Source organism: Psammomys obesus, unplaced genomic scaffold (genome assembly GCF_907164565.1).
Source record: "Psammomys obesus unplaced genomic scaffold, mPsaObe1.curated_primary_1811, whole genome shotgun sequence".
NCBI lineage: Eukaryota > Metazoa > Chordata > Mammalia > Rodentia > Muridae > Psammomys > Psammomys obesus.
In genome coordinates, this window is record NW_026586173.1 from 12,632,128 (window position 1) to 12,648,196 (window position 16,069).

Consider the following 16,069-nt stretch of genomic DNA (forward strand, 5'->3'; position numbering starts at 1 on the left):
TCTCACAAGCAGCCCAGGCTAGCTCAAACTCCGAATCTGCCCTGCCTCAGCTTCCAGAGTGCTCGGACTGTGTGCAGTCTGTTTGGCTCCATGGCTAAGAGCACATCCTGTTCTTGTTGAGGAGCAGGTTCAGTTCCAAGTACTCACGTCCAGTGGCTAACAACCACCTGTAACTGCACTTTAGGGGACCCAATGCCCCTGGCCTCCATGGGCATCTGCAGCCACGTGCACACACCTGCACAAATGCGTTATTACAAAAATAAAACCTATCTTTACAAAACACCATAGGTGAAGCAATGTAATTACTGAACAAAGGGAAACAACGCTTAAAAGGTTCATAATTGAATTGAAGAATTGGAGAAGGTTTCCTGAGGATCTGGAAATCAAATAAGAGTAAAAGAGATGGACCAAAGAAAAGCACTTCAGTCAGACAGGCATCAGGAAGGGAGTCTATGTGAACACAAATGTCACTGCAAATGCGATAACGCTGAGTCACTGGCAAGAGACTTCTTTTCGCATGAGACTTAATTCAATAAAATGCAAATGTCTATGAGCTACATTATTCTTTTTTCAAAATTAAAGCATTTTTAATATATCACATGGGAAAATTCAGAGCTTACATTTTTGCATATTCTATTGAATAAAAGAATATCAGTAGAAAAAAAATGGTCACTATTTTTAAGCCACCAAAATGTTAATACATAGATGTTTTTAGGGGGAAAAAAATCAGAACAGCTTTCAAACAGTACCAAAGTGAGGTGAACATTCAGTGATAGATAAAAGCACAGGGCTGGACTTGGCAGATCTTGTGTGTTAGAAGCACAGTAACACAATTAGGTAACTGTTCACAAATGCAGTCCTCTTTAAAATGCACATCTGATCATATCGTTCCCAGGAATGATATGGGAGCCTGCAATGATTTCCATTTTACAAATCAAAGTCCTTCGTACAAAATAGTATTTGCTGCCTGCTGACCTTGCCAGGCTCCACTAGCGGCCTCCAACCCCCTACACCAACCATCCACCTCCACAGCCTCCACCACAGTTCTGTGGAATGCCTACTCCTGGTTCTGTGGAATGTCACTCTCTATGTCCTTTGGTAGCTGGTGTGTTCCTTCTCTCTCCTCTTCAAAGGGATCATCATATAGTTCAGGTTAACTCATCCAATACATTTCAAATCACATGTCAAAAACTGTTTGACATGATCTCATCATGAATATGATCTCATATTCTAGGTTTGGGCCCCTGTCACATGTTCCCAAAGCACCTAGTACTGTGCTTTCATGGTATTTTTACTGTTCAGAATTTTGTGCAAATCTCAGTCTCCTGCTGAATAGGTTCTATTAGTTCAGTGACCAGAACTGTTTTGTCATACCCAGAGTCTAGCATGGTACCGAACATAGAGGCAACTAATTAAGAACTTGCTAAGTTAATTGAATGGAGGCAAATTAGTCCTTGTTATCAGGGCGTCCCATGTACTACAGCATGTTTAACAGCCTGCCTGGCCTCCATCCACCAGATGCCAATGACAGCATACCCCTGTAGTTATGGCAACCAAGAACCTTCTTCAAACTCTGGGCAATGTCCCTCAGATACTAAGGCAAAATCATTCTGATTTGAGAGACACGGACCTAGCTAGCACAACGGTACAACATAGTTTTACAAGACAGTCCTAACCAACGCCTGTTGTGTGGGGAAGATTGTTAGCAAAGCCACCTTTGCCTCTCAGTCACATAAGTAAGGAGGAGAGATATCAACATCCTACCTATGGCCATCTGGATGTGTCTTACACAAAATGAACAAGCTATTTTGAACATAATGGACAAAGTTTTACTGCTAACATCGCAGTAACTATCAGCATTAACTATCAACATAATGTCCAATATATGTGAATTTAAAAAAAGAAAACCGGAAACCTAACTTACAACCCTGACATGAATGTGGAGAGCAATTTATTACTGTGTCCAGCTAGCAGAACAGGAATAGTAGGTTCACCACCGGGGCCTGGAGCCTTCTCAGCCATGGCTCTTGGCCATATTTGCAGTATCAGACAAATGTGTCATCCTGTGGATGGGGTCTTAAATCCAATCAGAGAGCAGCTGGTTACCCCATAACATCTATGACACTGTTGCACCAATGAGACTATGTTGCCACGTTGGTCACAGGGCTCACAGTTGGGTAAGACAGATGGTGAGTTTTTTCCACAGCAGCCAACATAACACTTTCCACTACTGCGAAAGCTTGTCAGCAGGGACAAAGCTTCTTGGTCACTACCTACTTGATTTCTCCATATCCTGTGAGAGCATGTGGTATTTTCAGCACTAGGGTCTTATCGTTAACTTCTTGTAGACGACCAAGGACAGTGGCAAAAGCCCGTATTGTTTTGGAGTCTCTGGAATGCTCCTGACCAACATGAAGGGAGTTACACTAGACCTGGAACTGGGATTTTTGTTTGGCAACCTATGGTATCTAAAAGCCTTGTCTCCTGTGTAGGATAACTTTCAATTAGATAGATAATAGGTAGGTAGATACATACATACATACATACATACATACATACATACATACATACATACATACATACATACACACATACGTAGATACACAGATAGATACATAGATGACAAATGATAATTTATGAAGTTTGGGTAACAATAGATTTCCATATAGCTTTTTGAAATATCATTAGTATTTATTCCTTACCAACCACTCCTCTGCCCTCATCAGGAAGTTTCTCTGTGCACCGTGGATAGCGGCTAATGCAGAAACTCACAATGGTCAAAGTGCAGAGAATAAGTGTCAGTGGAGCGCTCAGCCAGAAATAGGATCTCTCTCTCTCCCTCCCTCGCTCTCTCCCTCCCTTCTTCTTTCTCCCTTGGTTCAAGGAATAGGGAGTGAAAAGATTTTTAAAATTTAGAGCTGAGGAAGACCAGAGTGAAACATAAGTCTATAAGTGAGTTCCAGGACAGCTATAGCTACATAGTGAGACCCTGCCTCAATAAAACAAAACAAACAAACAAACAAAAAAGTCATGGGCTCTAGTATTAGCAAAGCCAGTGAATTGACAGCAGACAGAAGTAAGACAAAACATAGAACGAGTGATAGCACATAATTATCAGTGGAATCTGGAAAAAGAATGACATGAAAAAGTCAAAGAATATTTAGCCTGAGAACGCTAAGTTTGAAGCCATTTGTGGGTACAGTGTAGGAGGAAAGTTGGTTTGCACCATGTGAGTGAGGAGGTGAAGACAAGAGCAGGTGATGCCTGCCAGACATGTGAGCACGTTTGCAGACAGACTGTCAGGACATGCTGTTTCTTTGGTCCCAATGCCTCTGGGCTTCTCTTACTTCTCCACCTCCAAGGCTAGCTTTTCTATCCCCTAACACTTGTCTACACCTCTCTTCTTCCTACTTCCCACTAATTTTGAGACTCCAATGCTATATCAGACCTTCCTACCTCTCTGCTGAGGACGCTCAGCTTAACCTCTCACTATAACTGTGAACACATGGGGCCAGATTACTTCCACATATTTCCACTCAAGGTATATTAATTTAGAAGTCCTTTTAGCTCAAAATATGCCTCCAAACATGTCTGCTGCCCTTTATACATCTCAGTTACCTGAAAACAAAACCTTTCTCCCTGCTCCTATTTTCTAAGTTCTTCCAATATCAAGATAATTAAACCATCATCAACACTCCAATCACCAAAGTTATTTCTCTCTTTCGATCCTCCGTATTAAAAGTCAGTGTCTTCCTTTGCTTCCTGTTGCTGTGATAAAACACCATCATTAAAAGTAACTTGGGGAGGAAAGGATTAGGATTTATTTGGTTTACAGGTCACAGTCCATCTTAGAAGGAAGCCAAGGCAGGAACTGAAGCAGAGATTGTGGGGAAATGTTGCTTGCTTGGCTTGCTCCTCCTGGTTTTCTCAGTTTGCTTCCTTATGCAACCAAGGACCACCTTCCTAGGAATGTCATGGCCCACAGTGGGGGAGGCCCTCCCACATCAATCATTAATCAAAAGATTCTCACAAAGACTTGCCTACATGGTACTCTGATGGAGACATTTTCTCAGCTGAAGGTCCATCTTCCCAGATGATCCTATCCTATGCCAAATTGAAAAAATAAAAAAATCTAACCAGGACAGACACCATCTCACTGAGTTTCCTCACTTGCTGTCTGAGTTCCCTCACTTGCAAAACGATGAGCCTAAGCCAATGAACTAATGTGCCTTTTAGCAGCTGGAATAATCTAGCTCAAATACATTGATTTTAAGCTAGCTTGGGTTAGTGGCTCTCAGTCCTGGCAATGTATTAGAGTATCTGAGAATCACCTATAAAACACAACGCTACTGTCCCCACAGCCCGTGATGTTTAAAGACCTTCACACTTCAGTGTCTCTGAGATCACTGCTACTGAGAACTAGGGTTAAGACCAGTGGCTCTCAACTGTCCTAATGCCGGGAGCCTTTAATACAGTTCCTCGTGTTGTGGTGACCCCCAAACATAAAGTTATTTTCATTACTACTTCATAACTGTAATTTTACAACTCTTATGAATTGTAATGTAAATGCCTGTGTTTTCTAATAGTCTTAGGCAAACCCTATGAACAGGTCATTCTTTTCTATAGCTCTATACTCATAAAATGCCAAATATCAAATTATGATAAATTTTAGCAATAATAATTCTTTTTTCAGTATGAGTCTTTTACTGTTCCCCAAGACACCCCAAACCATACTTGTAATTCAGGATCTTGTTTCTGGAGCAGGGTATTTTAGGTCTTATGCATCAGCCTGTTCCCTTTTCAGACACATAGATACCATCCAGAAACTTGCCAATATCCTTGTTTGTAACTGGTGTGGCTTGCTGAATCAGAGCCACTGAATCTGAAACAAGTTCAGTGTATCTCCTTCAAGGATTAATTCATCCTGCAGGGCTTGAGAGACAGAAGAAGCAACACCTGTCCTCATCAGAACCCTGCAGATGAATTTTTCACCCAAGAAATTTCAGGTTTCAACTAAAGACCCATTCTCCTGGATAACGACATTGGTGGGAAGTGAACATACACACCTCATCTTGTAGCAGAAGCCCACTGTAACACCCTTGATCATGTTCTGACCATGACTGCAGATGGTTCTGACAGTGGCCGGTTCCTTTCTGTTACTCCGTCATTTGTCAACCCAGAGCCCCTCCTTTTTCTTTCCAAGAAGACTCAGCTCTACATTGATGTGATTGAAGCCCCTCTGTTGAGTTCCCCTCGGGCCTCAATGACTGTGAGCCCCTTCAGAGTGATGCCAATATTTTCTGGGATGTCGGCCATCTGATTGCTGAGAATGGTCTTCATTCTTGTAGTTGATGGTGCAAAGAGAGAGCAATAATAATTCTTGAATACAATCCAGCTGACATAGTTTTTAAAACCCACTGATGTTTACACTTGACCTACTTTATTATTGCCTGAAAGCTTAGGATAATCAATAAACAAACAAACAAACAAATCTTCAGATTTGCTTTTCTTTTAGACAACAAACCAATTCTTTAATTCTACTCAACTCACTCTCAGAAGAGCAGAGAAGGCTGTGATAAGCTACCTCTTCCACACTGAGTCCTCACTAAGTTCCTTCCAAAGTTTTGGGAGGACACTGCTGTGCTTCTAACTCCTGGGGTCTCTTAGAGAAACATGGCCACCTATGTCCTGAGAACAGAACCCAATCCCTTAGCTACATATCTCTCGCCAGAAAGAAATGGCATGTATGCACCTGTGCACCTTCAGTCTTCCCTGATCATACAGACACTCTCAAGGTCACAGGCCACCTGTGACCACAGGCCACTCGTTCCACCTGGCTTTTGACTTGTCATTCATTAAATGAGGTCATGTTATGGACCTGCTAACAATATCTTGCAATTGGTTTGTTTTAGAACCTGAATTTTTGAGATTATAAAATAAAAAGTTCACAACAAACTCAGACAAATTGAAGGAATGGACAGTTCAATTGTTACATAAATCTATCTTTATTTACTAAATTTCTATGAAACTTACTAATTTATATTCACACTCAGCAATAAATAAATCATGCAAATGCATTGGAATATAACTCACATTGATAACATTTTTGTTATAGGATACTCTCAATATCTACCTGTCTTTAAAGCTGAGAAATTTCTGCAAAGCAAATAGTTGCTAAAGCAAAGATTTACTAAGGAGGATAATTTTTAGAGCATGTTTGACTACCAAGAAGAATTATATTAAATTCTACATGATTTATGATAAGCCATGCATATAAAAACCACATAAAGCATGTACCCTCCATGTGCAAGGAATGAAAATGACTTTCTTTATGGCTGCTAATTATATCTTCTGTTACTATTACAACTATTACTATAGGTTCTAAGTACCCTTTGAGTTCAAAAGACTTCAAAACACTGACTGCCTCACTTCTTATCCAATGAAGATACACTATAAGAAAAATAAAAATCTTAATTTTGTTACTGCATGCACACAGCAAATATATACTACAAGTTGAGAGCTGAAGAGACACAGCGATCACCGGTGACTGTCATTAGTTGGACTGCTTTCAGTTCTTTTTCAGTTAAGAAGTCTAGAAGAGTCTCCCACACCTCCACAGCTTTTAGACTCCTCAGACTTTATTCACAAGGGCTGTTCCTACAAATATCATTTCATTCAATAAATTGCTTATAAAATTTGCTATCTCAGTTGCCTGACAAAGCATCTTATTGTATACTTCTCCTGTGATACATCATGCTAGAGTCATATGAAGATAGAATTTGAGGGGATTTTTCAATGTTTAAAATATGAAACAAATTACTCTGGTATCTAAAACAACCTGACTGTGAAAGCAACTCCCACGCACATGTGGGAATCCTTTGCAAAGCTATCTCTTATCGGAGTCTAGGTAATAACAGAGGCACACATTTATTTTTGTATGTCTACTCTTACAAAACACAATTTTTGCAACATAACCTCTCAAAAGATGAAAATACTTCAAATGCTTTCTACCCTGAAATACTAACCCAATAATTCAAATATCTGGCTGACAGGATTCAGGACACAAATCTTTTCAGATTAGAATCAAAAGAAAAGCAGCTCCTCATTCTTACTCAAGATTAATTCAATGACTGCATGAAGACTTCAGTGTTAATAATATAAAATGAATTTGGTGTGCGGAATGAAAAATACTTCAGTAGTATAATGGCCTTAATTACAAATTCATTAAATAAAATAACTTGCCTTTTTTAAATCATAGTCTTCTACCATTTTCAAAATTACTCACTTTAAATAATGCTTCAAAATTGGTTTGCTTTTCATCAAAAAACATTTGTCAACTGGGCAGGGTTACACATTTATAATTTCAGCACTCAGGGACTGTTGCACGAGGATCACAGATTAGAGGCTGGCTATCTTGAGTGAAACCCTGCATATTAGTTAGTTTTCTACAGCTGTGATAAAACAATGTGACTAAGTCAATGCACAGAAAAGAGTTTATCTGAGCTCATGGTTCCTGAGTAATAAAAGTTCATCAAGGCAAGGATAGCAAAGCACAGCAGCAAGCAACAGACATGGTGGCAGGGACAAAAAGCTAGAGCTCACATCTTCAAATTGAAACATGTAGCAGAGACCAGGCAAAACTATAAATACCCAGAGCTTGTCCCCAGTGACATAATTCCTCTAACAAGGCAACACCTCCTAAACCTCTTCTGAACAGTTCCACCAACTGGGGACCAAGTATTCAAATATTTGAGCACACTCAAACACCCTGTCTCCAAAACATAACAGAGTAGGAGTATGGGATGGTAGGGGGTGTGTAAAATGCATTATTAATCATGAAACTACAAAGAAAAAGGAAGATGCTAGAAAGTATATTACATTTCATTAAACTATAATAGGCAATAAGTTCTTTTCATAATGCTGAGGATAAACAAGGGAAGTCCAAATAAATTTAAAAAAAAAGAAATGTTGGAATATTTTCTTTGGCCTTTCTGGTTGGCTTCATAATTACTGTCATCCTGTTAAGAACCCAGGCTTGCCTGGCATGGTGGCACTGGAGAGGCTGAGTCAGGAGAGCAGGCATGGACCAAGGTCAGTTTGGGCTTCACATGGAGGCCTGGGAATTATGTCAGTGTTAGTAAGGGATATGTAAAACTACCCAAAAGAGGAGCCAGGGAGCAGAGACATGGCCCAGCTAATGAAGGCACTTGCCTTGAAAACTTCAGAAGCAGAGTTCTATCCCCAGAACCCATGGTAGAAAGCGAGAACCAACTCCCAAAAGTGTCCTCTGACTTCTATATACATGCTGTGCTCTGTGTGTGTGTACATGCCACACATGCACATACATGCACACATACACAAACACGTTTAATTTAAAAAGAGTAACCATATGTTCTTTAAACAATAATTTAATGGCCCAGCATTTTTATTCTCTGTTTTTAAAGGATGTTAGAAAGTATCAAGCTGAGAATAAGCATATAAACTTCAGCCTATTCTAATAAAAATGCTAAAAATCAAAGTTTAAAAAAATTAAGAGTCAGGCAAGATGGACTGCATATAAAGGTACTTGTGCCAAACCTGATAACCAAGTTAAATCCGCAGAACCTATATGATATAGTAAAAGAATCATCTCCTAAAAGTTGTTCTCTGACCTCCACATATGTATCAGTGCATGCACATGCATGTGTACACACACACACACACACACACACACACACAAACTTGAATTGTTTTTTTTATTTAAAGCACCCAAAAAGGAAGTGTATACGTTTTAAAAATATGCTTATTATAAAACAGCCAATTTCTCAATTGTATCTACAGAAGCCAGATAACCAGCAGATTTTTTTTTGAAATGCTAAGACTATGACTACTGAAATGGAATTCCATACCCAGCACAAGTATCCTTTCAAAGTAGGCATAAGATAAACAAATACTCTAAAAGAAAAGCTGAGAGCTATACTTAGGAGTTGGAAAAAAAAATTAAGGCTAGAGCAACTTAAAACACAAGCTCAAAAGAAAAAAAATAACAAAAAGGATAAGGGTATGTAGCTCATTTATAAAACTTCTGGCTAGCATGGATGAGGTCCTGGGTTAGGGGATGGGAGGATCTTAAAGATTTAAAAAGGAAGAGAGGTGATAAGAATGGTAAAGTGTGAACATAACTAAGTGTTATTAAATATTAATAATGTATCACTATTATGTAAATCACTATTAAATCTATCATAATGGAATTGTATTAGTAATGTGTGTGTATATCTATGTGTATATATGTGTGTGTATGTGTGTATGTATATATATGTATCTATATACAAGTGGATGGGAAAAAGAAAAGTGTGTCCAGAGTTAATCTGCCCAAACTCCTAAAGGTAGACTATAAGGAACTATAGTCTATAAGGAAACTATAAGGAAAGAATCTTATTACCTTCCCTTTACCATAAGCAGACATTTTAGGAAAAAAGAGCATTGTTGTTGATACTGAGAAACTGTTTTCTCAGTAATGCGGCTATGAACTGGATGTGTTCTGCTTTCCTTGAAAACCTTCTACCTGTTTCCAATTAAATCTGGCAAGAAGAAACTGACCACTGTATCCAAGGATCCCTCTTCCTCTGGCCAATAGTGAATTTGGCCAGCATCATGGCTGGCAAAAGGCTGGAGAGAGGAAGGGACACGGGTTCCGGGTATTCACTTCACCAACTCCCTCCCTGTGATCGCCAAAGTCGATAAAGAACGCAGCTGAGGATAAGAGCTCCTGCCAGGCAGCCCTCTACTGTACATGCAGCTACTCTGCGAGGATCAAATGATAAATCTTCTCTTGGTCTTTCATGTGTGGAAATAATGAGATTCTCTGGTGTCAGCATCAAGCTGCATCTCCTTCTCTTGTTAGCTTCCGACGCTTGTGACACTACAGTCTCAGTTACCCTGCTTCAGTGTGCCATCTATTTTCTACCATGACAATTTATAACATAAAAGGTAATAAAAAATAGAATAGAGATGCTAAAGTCAGGACCATATCTCAGACTGTCTTATATCACCTATAAAAAATTAGTAACAATGCCTACTTCAAAATGTACTGTTTAGTATGAATTGTATTTAAAGTACATACATTTCATTGTCATAAAGTTACAGACATTTGCGGGGTAGTGTTGTTTCGTTTTGTTTTACTTATACATTCAGTGTATAGTAAGAACCAGGTAACCACCATACCCATCACCTCAGTCTAGGACTAACAGCGTACTAGCTGTTCTGATGCATGGATTTAACTGGTGTCAACCATAGCCCTCCTACTGTGCTATGCGGAATATTTGCAGTTGTTCCTCCTAACCATGGTGTTATTTGATAAAATAAGCTCAGGTTGGCAACTCACACAAAGCAAAGGTTAAGTAAGTAAATTATCATGATGATTGATTATTCCTATTTACTTCAAAGGTATAATACAAAATTAGCCACATAACTATTGTCAATATGTTTAAAGGTTTTTACTTTGTTTGCTAGATAACAGATCAAATTTCATACCAGAAAGCTAGGCCAATGGCAAAATGTGCCTTTTAAAAACCATACTTTGCCTAGCACAAGATTAAAATATAAGTAGTGTACATAAATCTTCTAAGTAAACAGACACTGCACGGCTTAGAAGAGAACGTTCACATAATAAGTGGTTCTGCTCCGATTCAGCCTTATTGGGGGGAGAATGAAAACACAGTGGCACAAACTGGGATAACTCTCACTCCAGCTGGCTCCAGGCTGGAGGAAATTCTAACTGGTTCAAGTCAAAGCAAATCATCTGAACACATCATATACAATCGCCCTAAGCCCCCACCCCACTGCAAAAGGATGTATCAGAGAGAAATCAAACGTATATTTCTGACCAGTAATACTGAAAATAAGGGCAGCAATTTAAAAATGTAAACCGAGAACGGATGAAAGACAAACCATCAAAATCCAGTATCCATCCTTCTGTGTTAATATTCTGACTGACAGTGTGAGCATGTGCGCCACTGGGAGTTAAATGGCCAAGTACAGCCAGCAAGGGAGGAGGTGATGTGTGACTGCCAGACTCACTGCATGTCCTTCAAAGACAACTGAGGCTGCCGTCTGCAGGGTCTCAACCCTGAAAACATATCTGGCAGCACCAGACCTACGACTATCTTCCAAATCTCAGGCAAGTGAACAATAGTCCCAGCAACAATAAAAGACTGGTGACTGCTAGGAAAACCTTTGTTTCCCAGGACAGCTGTGTACTGACTCCCAAGGGTAGAGGGAGAAATACTTAAGTTGTTCCCTTGTACTGCAAGGTAAGTGGTTCCAGTCCATCCCAGCCTTTGTGTGGACTATAGTTTAAGTCCTTGATCAAAGAAACCACAGTTAGCTATCTTCCCGAATCCGGTCCCTTGAAGAATCACAATCTCCAACTCAGCAAATGAAGGAAGCTATTACAGAACCCTGCACACGTGGGCACCAACTGATGCCTTGAATTGACCTGTTACAACATTTTTACGAGGAAACACTTGAGTCTTTGTCTAGCTTTCTGACTTGGACCCAATCTTCTAAATAAGAAGAGGCATCCAGAAACAACTGCCATTTTGTTGAGTGATTTAATTCATCACTATAGTTCTAAGCTCTCGAAGGAAAATAATCACCAAGAGCAAGCCAATTGGCATACGTAGCAAAGCAATAGCCACAACAGCCATGGGTAGTACTAGGTGCCTGGCACTCTCCTAAGGATTTATGTGAACTCAAATTCCCTTTGAGGGAGATGCTGGCAGTAGATGCATTTTATACAAAGAAGGGGCTCAGGTTCAGAGAGTTAGCATTCTGCACGAGGACTCATAAGTGATGAGCTGGTGAGCCTGCGGCTGACAGTCCTCTGCACTGAGCACTATGATAACCCCACACTAAGAATGATTGGTTTTAAGTATTCCTGAATTGGAATATCACTGAACTGAGGTAACTCTCCTCTCCTTCACCTTTTCCACTTATTTTCAACTCAATAATTCAGTCTACATTTACCAACAAAAAAAAAAAAGAAAGAAAGAAAGAAAAGAAAAGGAAGAAAGAAAGAAAGAAAACTTAGAGCTGGGTGTGGTGGTTCAAGCCTTTAATCTCAGCACTCATGAGAAGCAGAGGCAGAAGCAGATGGATCTCTATGAGTTCAAGGCCAGCCTGGTCTACAAATCGAGTCTAATACAGCCAGAGCTACACAGGGAAACTCAGTCTCCAAAAACAAAAGAAAACAAAACAAACAAAAAAAAAATCAAAAGAAAACTTAGCATATCTCTCCTGAAAAAAAAAAAAAAAAGAAGAAGAAGGCTGAAGCTAAATTTATACCTAGTGAAACTTCAAATGGTTCACTATGGTAAAATCCTAAAGAACTGGTAAAACGTATTTGATAACTATTCATGAGGGACATATTCTTATCCAAGATATTTTCAATGAGATCATCATATTCCTCACTAATGGGGTCAGTTATGTCCTATAGAAAAGCATCCTTTCATGATTTCTTAAAAAAGAAAAGAAAGAAAGGAAGGAAGGAAGAAGGGAGGGAGGGAGGGAAGAAGGAAGGAAGGAAGGAAGGAAAGAAAGAAAGAAAGAAAGAAAGAAAGAAAGAAAGAAAGAAAGAAAGAAAGAAAGAAAGAAAGAAGTAAAAAGGGAAACAAGGTATATGTAGCCCTGGCTGGCTGTGAGCTTTCTGTACAGCTGAAGATGAACCTGAACTCCTGGTCCTCCCCAATGCAGGGATGACAGAGTGTGCCCCATGCCTGGTTTGTGCCATGCTGGGAATCCAGCCTCAGGCATATTGCCAACTAAGCTATATTTTAGCCTCAGCCCTCATGACTCTTAAATGCTACCTTGCCAGCCTGATTCAGAATTATTACCAAACACTGCTTTTGTTTCTTATTTCTAAACAGAATATAAATCAGTTAACTCCCAGAAGCCACTATATTGGTTCCACACAGTAACATATATTTTAGTGCTTTGTCTGCAAACAGTGAGAAGTGTGTACCTACACACGGATTCACCTCTTCCTGTCTTTCTTCTGGTCCTTTTATTTGCAGATTGCCAGCTCTGGTGCCGGAACCATCCTACTGTGATTGTCAAACTGCATCCACTGTTGCAGAGTGAATATGCCCTAGGCCGAGCCACCCACTGCTGAACAGTCAGGACTTCCCGTCACACAGAAGCTTATTTTGTTCCCCATAGCACATCTCTTCCAGGATGTCCTGTGGCACAACTGTATGTCTTCAGAACGGTGATGTTCACTGAAAAGATTTTCACTCTCAAATAAAGCTGGTGTCCCCCAAGCAAAGGAAGGGTGTTCCTGACAGGAGCATGTTCCCTGGGTGCCCACGGCATCCGGCAGTAATTCCCAACAGCGCATCCTACAGCCATAAGGTTCTCATTTCTGCGTGTTCTTGTCCTCTGGCTTGTTTTCCAGGGCTCACATCCCAGAAAAGCAGAGTGTTCCCCTCTCTTGTCAACAATCACTCTTGGAAAGGCCTCCTCTCTATCAGAGACAGAACTGTATTTCCATTAAAATTTTCTATTTCACTCTGCAGTTCTTGAAAATAACCAGGCCCAGAAAGACAAAAACTTTCCTTTGAAGAGTAAATGTCATTGGCTCTCAATCTTTCCTTTCTTCTGTTGTTTGTAACAGAAGTCCCAAGCCCTGAGAGTCAAGATACACTACTGAATGCTATTTGGTTTCCTATCCTAAACAAACCACCTTCAAGGTGCCAAGTTAATTCTGAACAAAGCTGCTTCAGGGCACCTGCAGGGGCTACAGGCCTTTCATCTTCACATACCAAGAGTGTTTATTCACCTCTGTTGGAAAGAGACACAGGCCTGGGATGTCAGAGGTTAGTCAGTGAAGGAGGAAAATGGGAAGAATCTCTCAAGATAACAGAGGAAAGTATTGACCCATGAGACTGTTTTCCCCCCGGCATGTTCCCAGAACTGCCAACTTGGGGTCACAGGTCCAATTTCACTAAACACCCTTTTTGCTCCCTCAACTTCCCAGCATGTCAATGAAGCAACTTTGCAAATTTCCAAATTACAAATCAAACATGAGAGCATGAAAAATAACAGATTCTCTGAATACAGTGTTTTAAACTAGATTAGGTATCCAACTACAAATGTAATCTATTCACAAAGTACCTTTGAATGATCTGAACCACACAACATGAAACATTAAATTCTGCTAAGAACTACTGCCACCAAGAGTCAGTGATGAGTAAAAATACTAATTCCTCTTTTAAAATGGCAACACAGGGTCTTACTTTGAGTCCAATCTGGGTGGGACTCAAATAGCAGGTATGTTTTAAAATTGTGACATCTCCCCCCCCCCCCCGCCTCAGCCTTTTAGCACTGGTTTTGCCACTACACCTGGCTCCAGTTACATTTTTTGAACATTTTTCACAAATACAAAGTGAACAGTTCAGTGCAGCAACTGAATCCCACATGGTGCTTGCCAAAAACAGCTTCACACTTTAGCTGCCTACAGCACCTAGGTTCTACATTCCAATAGCTTTTGACACAATTATCCAAAATTAAAATGGAAAGATATTATATCTAATATAAGCTGAAACAATATTTTCCTACAAATTAAATAAAACAGATTTCTTAGCACACATGATATTTTCATATAGGTATACAAATGTACTTTGATCACATTCACTGCCTTCTTTGTCCCTCCACATTCCCAGTTTAAGGCTTGTTGACTAATTAGCCATCCAGCTACATGTTCCACATAGTCTCTGGGTGTCCATTTCAGCACTGTTTCCCAGAATTTTCTTCTTCTTTCCAATTTAGAATTAAATACTAAAAGTTACATATAAATAACATAAAAGAACACAAGGTCAGGAAAGGCAGAAATTATCTGTTATGCTTAAAAACTTTACTCTGTTTTATTTTTGCTCTGTTTGTTTTTGAGGCAATGGCTCATTAGGTAGGCCAGTCCGACTTAAGCTTGCTATTTTCCCGTTCTAGCTCCTCCCTGGGATTAGGAGCCCGAACCATCCCACCAGGCAAGGTCAATTTTACCCTAAACATCTTCGGTCTTTAATCTCTCTTTAATATTATAAATAGATAAAACCAAATTCCTCTGAATTTGTGCCTCTTTGAATGTGATTTTAGATCTAAGTAAGATCACACTGGTCTCGCTGTAACAGTGAACAAATCATTACTTCCAAGTAGAACAAGTCTTATTTAGGAACACAGAGGATATTTGAAAACAGCATTCAACAAAATAAACCAAACGGGAGAACCATTTGCAACCAAGCACAAAACAGCATGACAAAGCCTGCGCTGGCAACTGCCAGCTTATACAGGTGAACACTAAAAGCAACTATTTGGATTTAGAAAATCAAATTCGGCTTCCTGAATGCAAATTCATTTTGTTCATCATGCTTGGGCTTTTTATCCTGCCAGCATGACTGTGCGTGCATTAAAGCATCTGAACGTGATTTATTTGGTAAGAACTTAACTCTAAGGTATCACATTAGAGGAAGCCAGCTACAGCATTGGTATCCGGCAGCCAAGAACCCAGTGAAGATGCTGACTGCTAAAGATGACCGCCTGCAATCGACAGTAGCCTGCAACAGAGTCCTCTTCCCTCCCCCTTTCCTTCCCCAAGCCACCATGAAGGCCAACGATATACATATATTCACAGGTGAGTAGACAGGAGAGGACAGAGGACAGACAGACACACAGATTCATGATAGAAGTTTGTGTGTAGGGCTGAGAGCAATGAGAGAATTTTCTGTGGCTAATAAAAGTGAGCATTCAGGGAATCTTATGAAACAAGTGGGAAATAATAAGATCTGGAGAGGACAGGAGCTCCACAAGTAGAGCAACAGAACCAAAAAATCTGAGCACAGGGGCCTTTCGTGAGACTGATGCTCCAATCAAGGACCATGCATGGAGATAACCCAGAACCCCTGCACAGATGTAGCCCGTGGCAGCTCAGTCTCCAAGTAGGTTCCCTAGTAATGGGAACAGGGACTGCCTCTGACATGAACTCAGTAGCTGGGGGGAGCACCCTTGCCAGGCCACAGAGGAGGACAATGCAGCCACT

General features: G+C 40.1%; 1 protein-coding gene and 1 pseudogene across 3 annotated transcripts in view; both read right to left on the minus strand.

The window, feature by feature from the left end:
• The window catches only part of Bbs9 (Bardet-Biedl syndrome 9), a 390,403-nt gene that overhangs the window by 241,626 nt on the left and 132,708 nt on the right, over positions 1 to 16,069 (minus strand). The gene's annotated exons all lie outside the window — the stretch shown is intronic.
• LOC129672036 (60S ribosomal protein L9-like) lies at positions 4,785 to 5,340 on the minus strand (annotated as a pseudogene).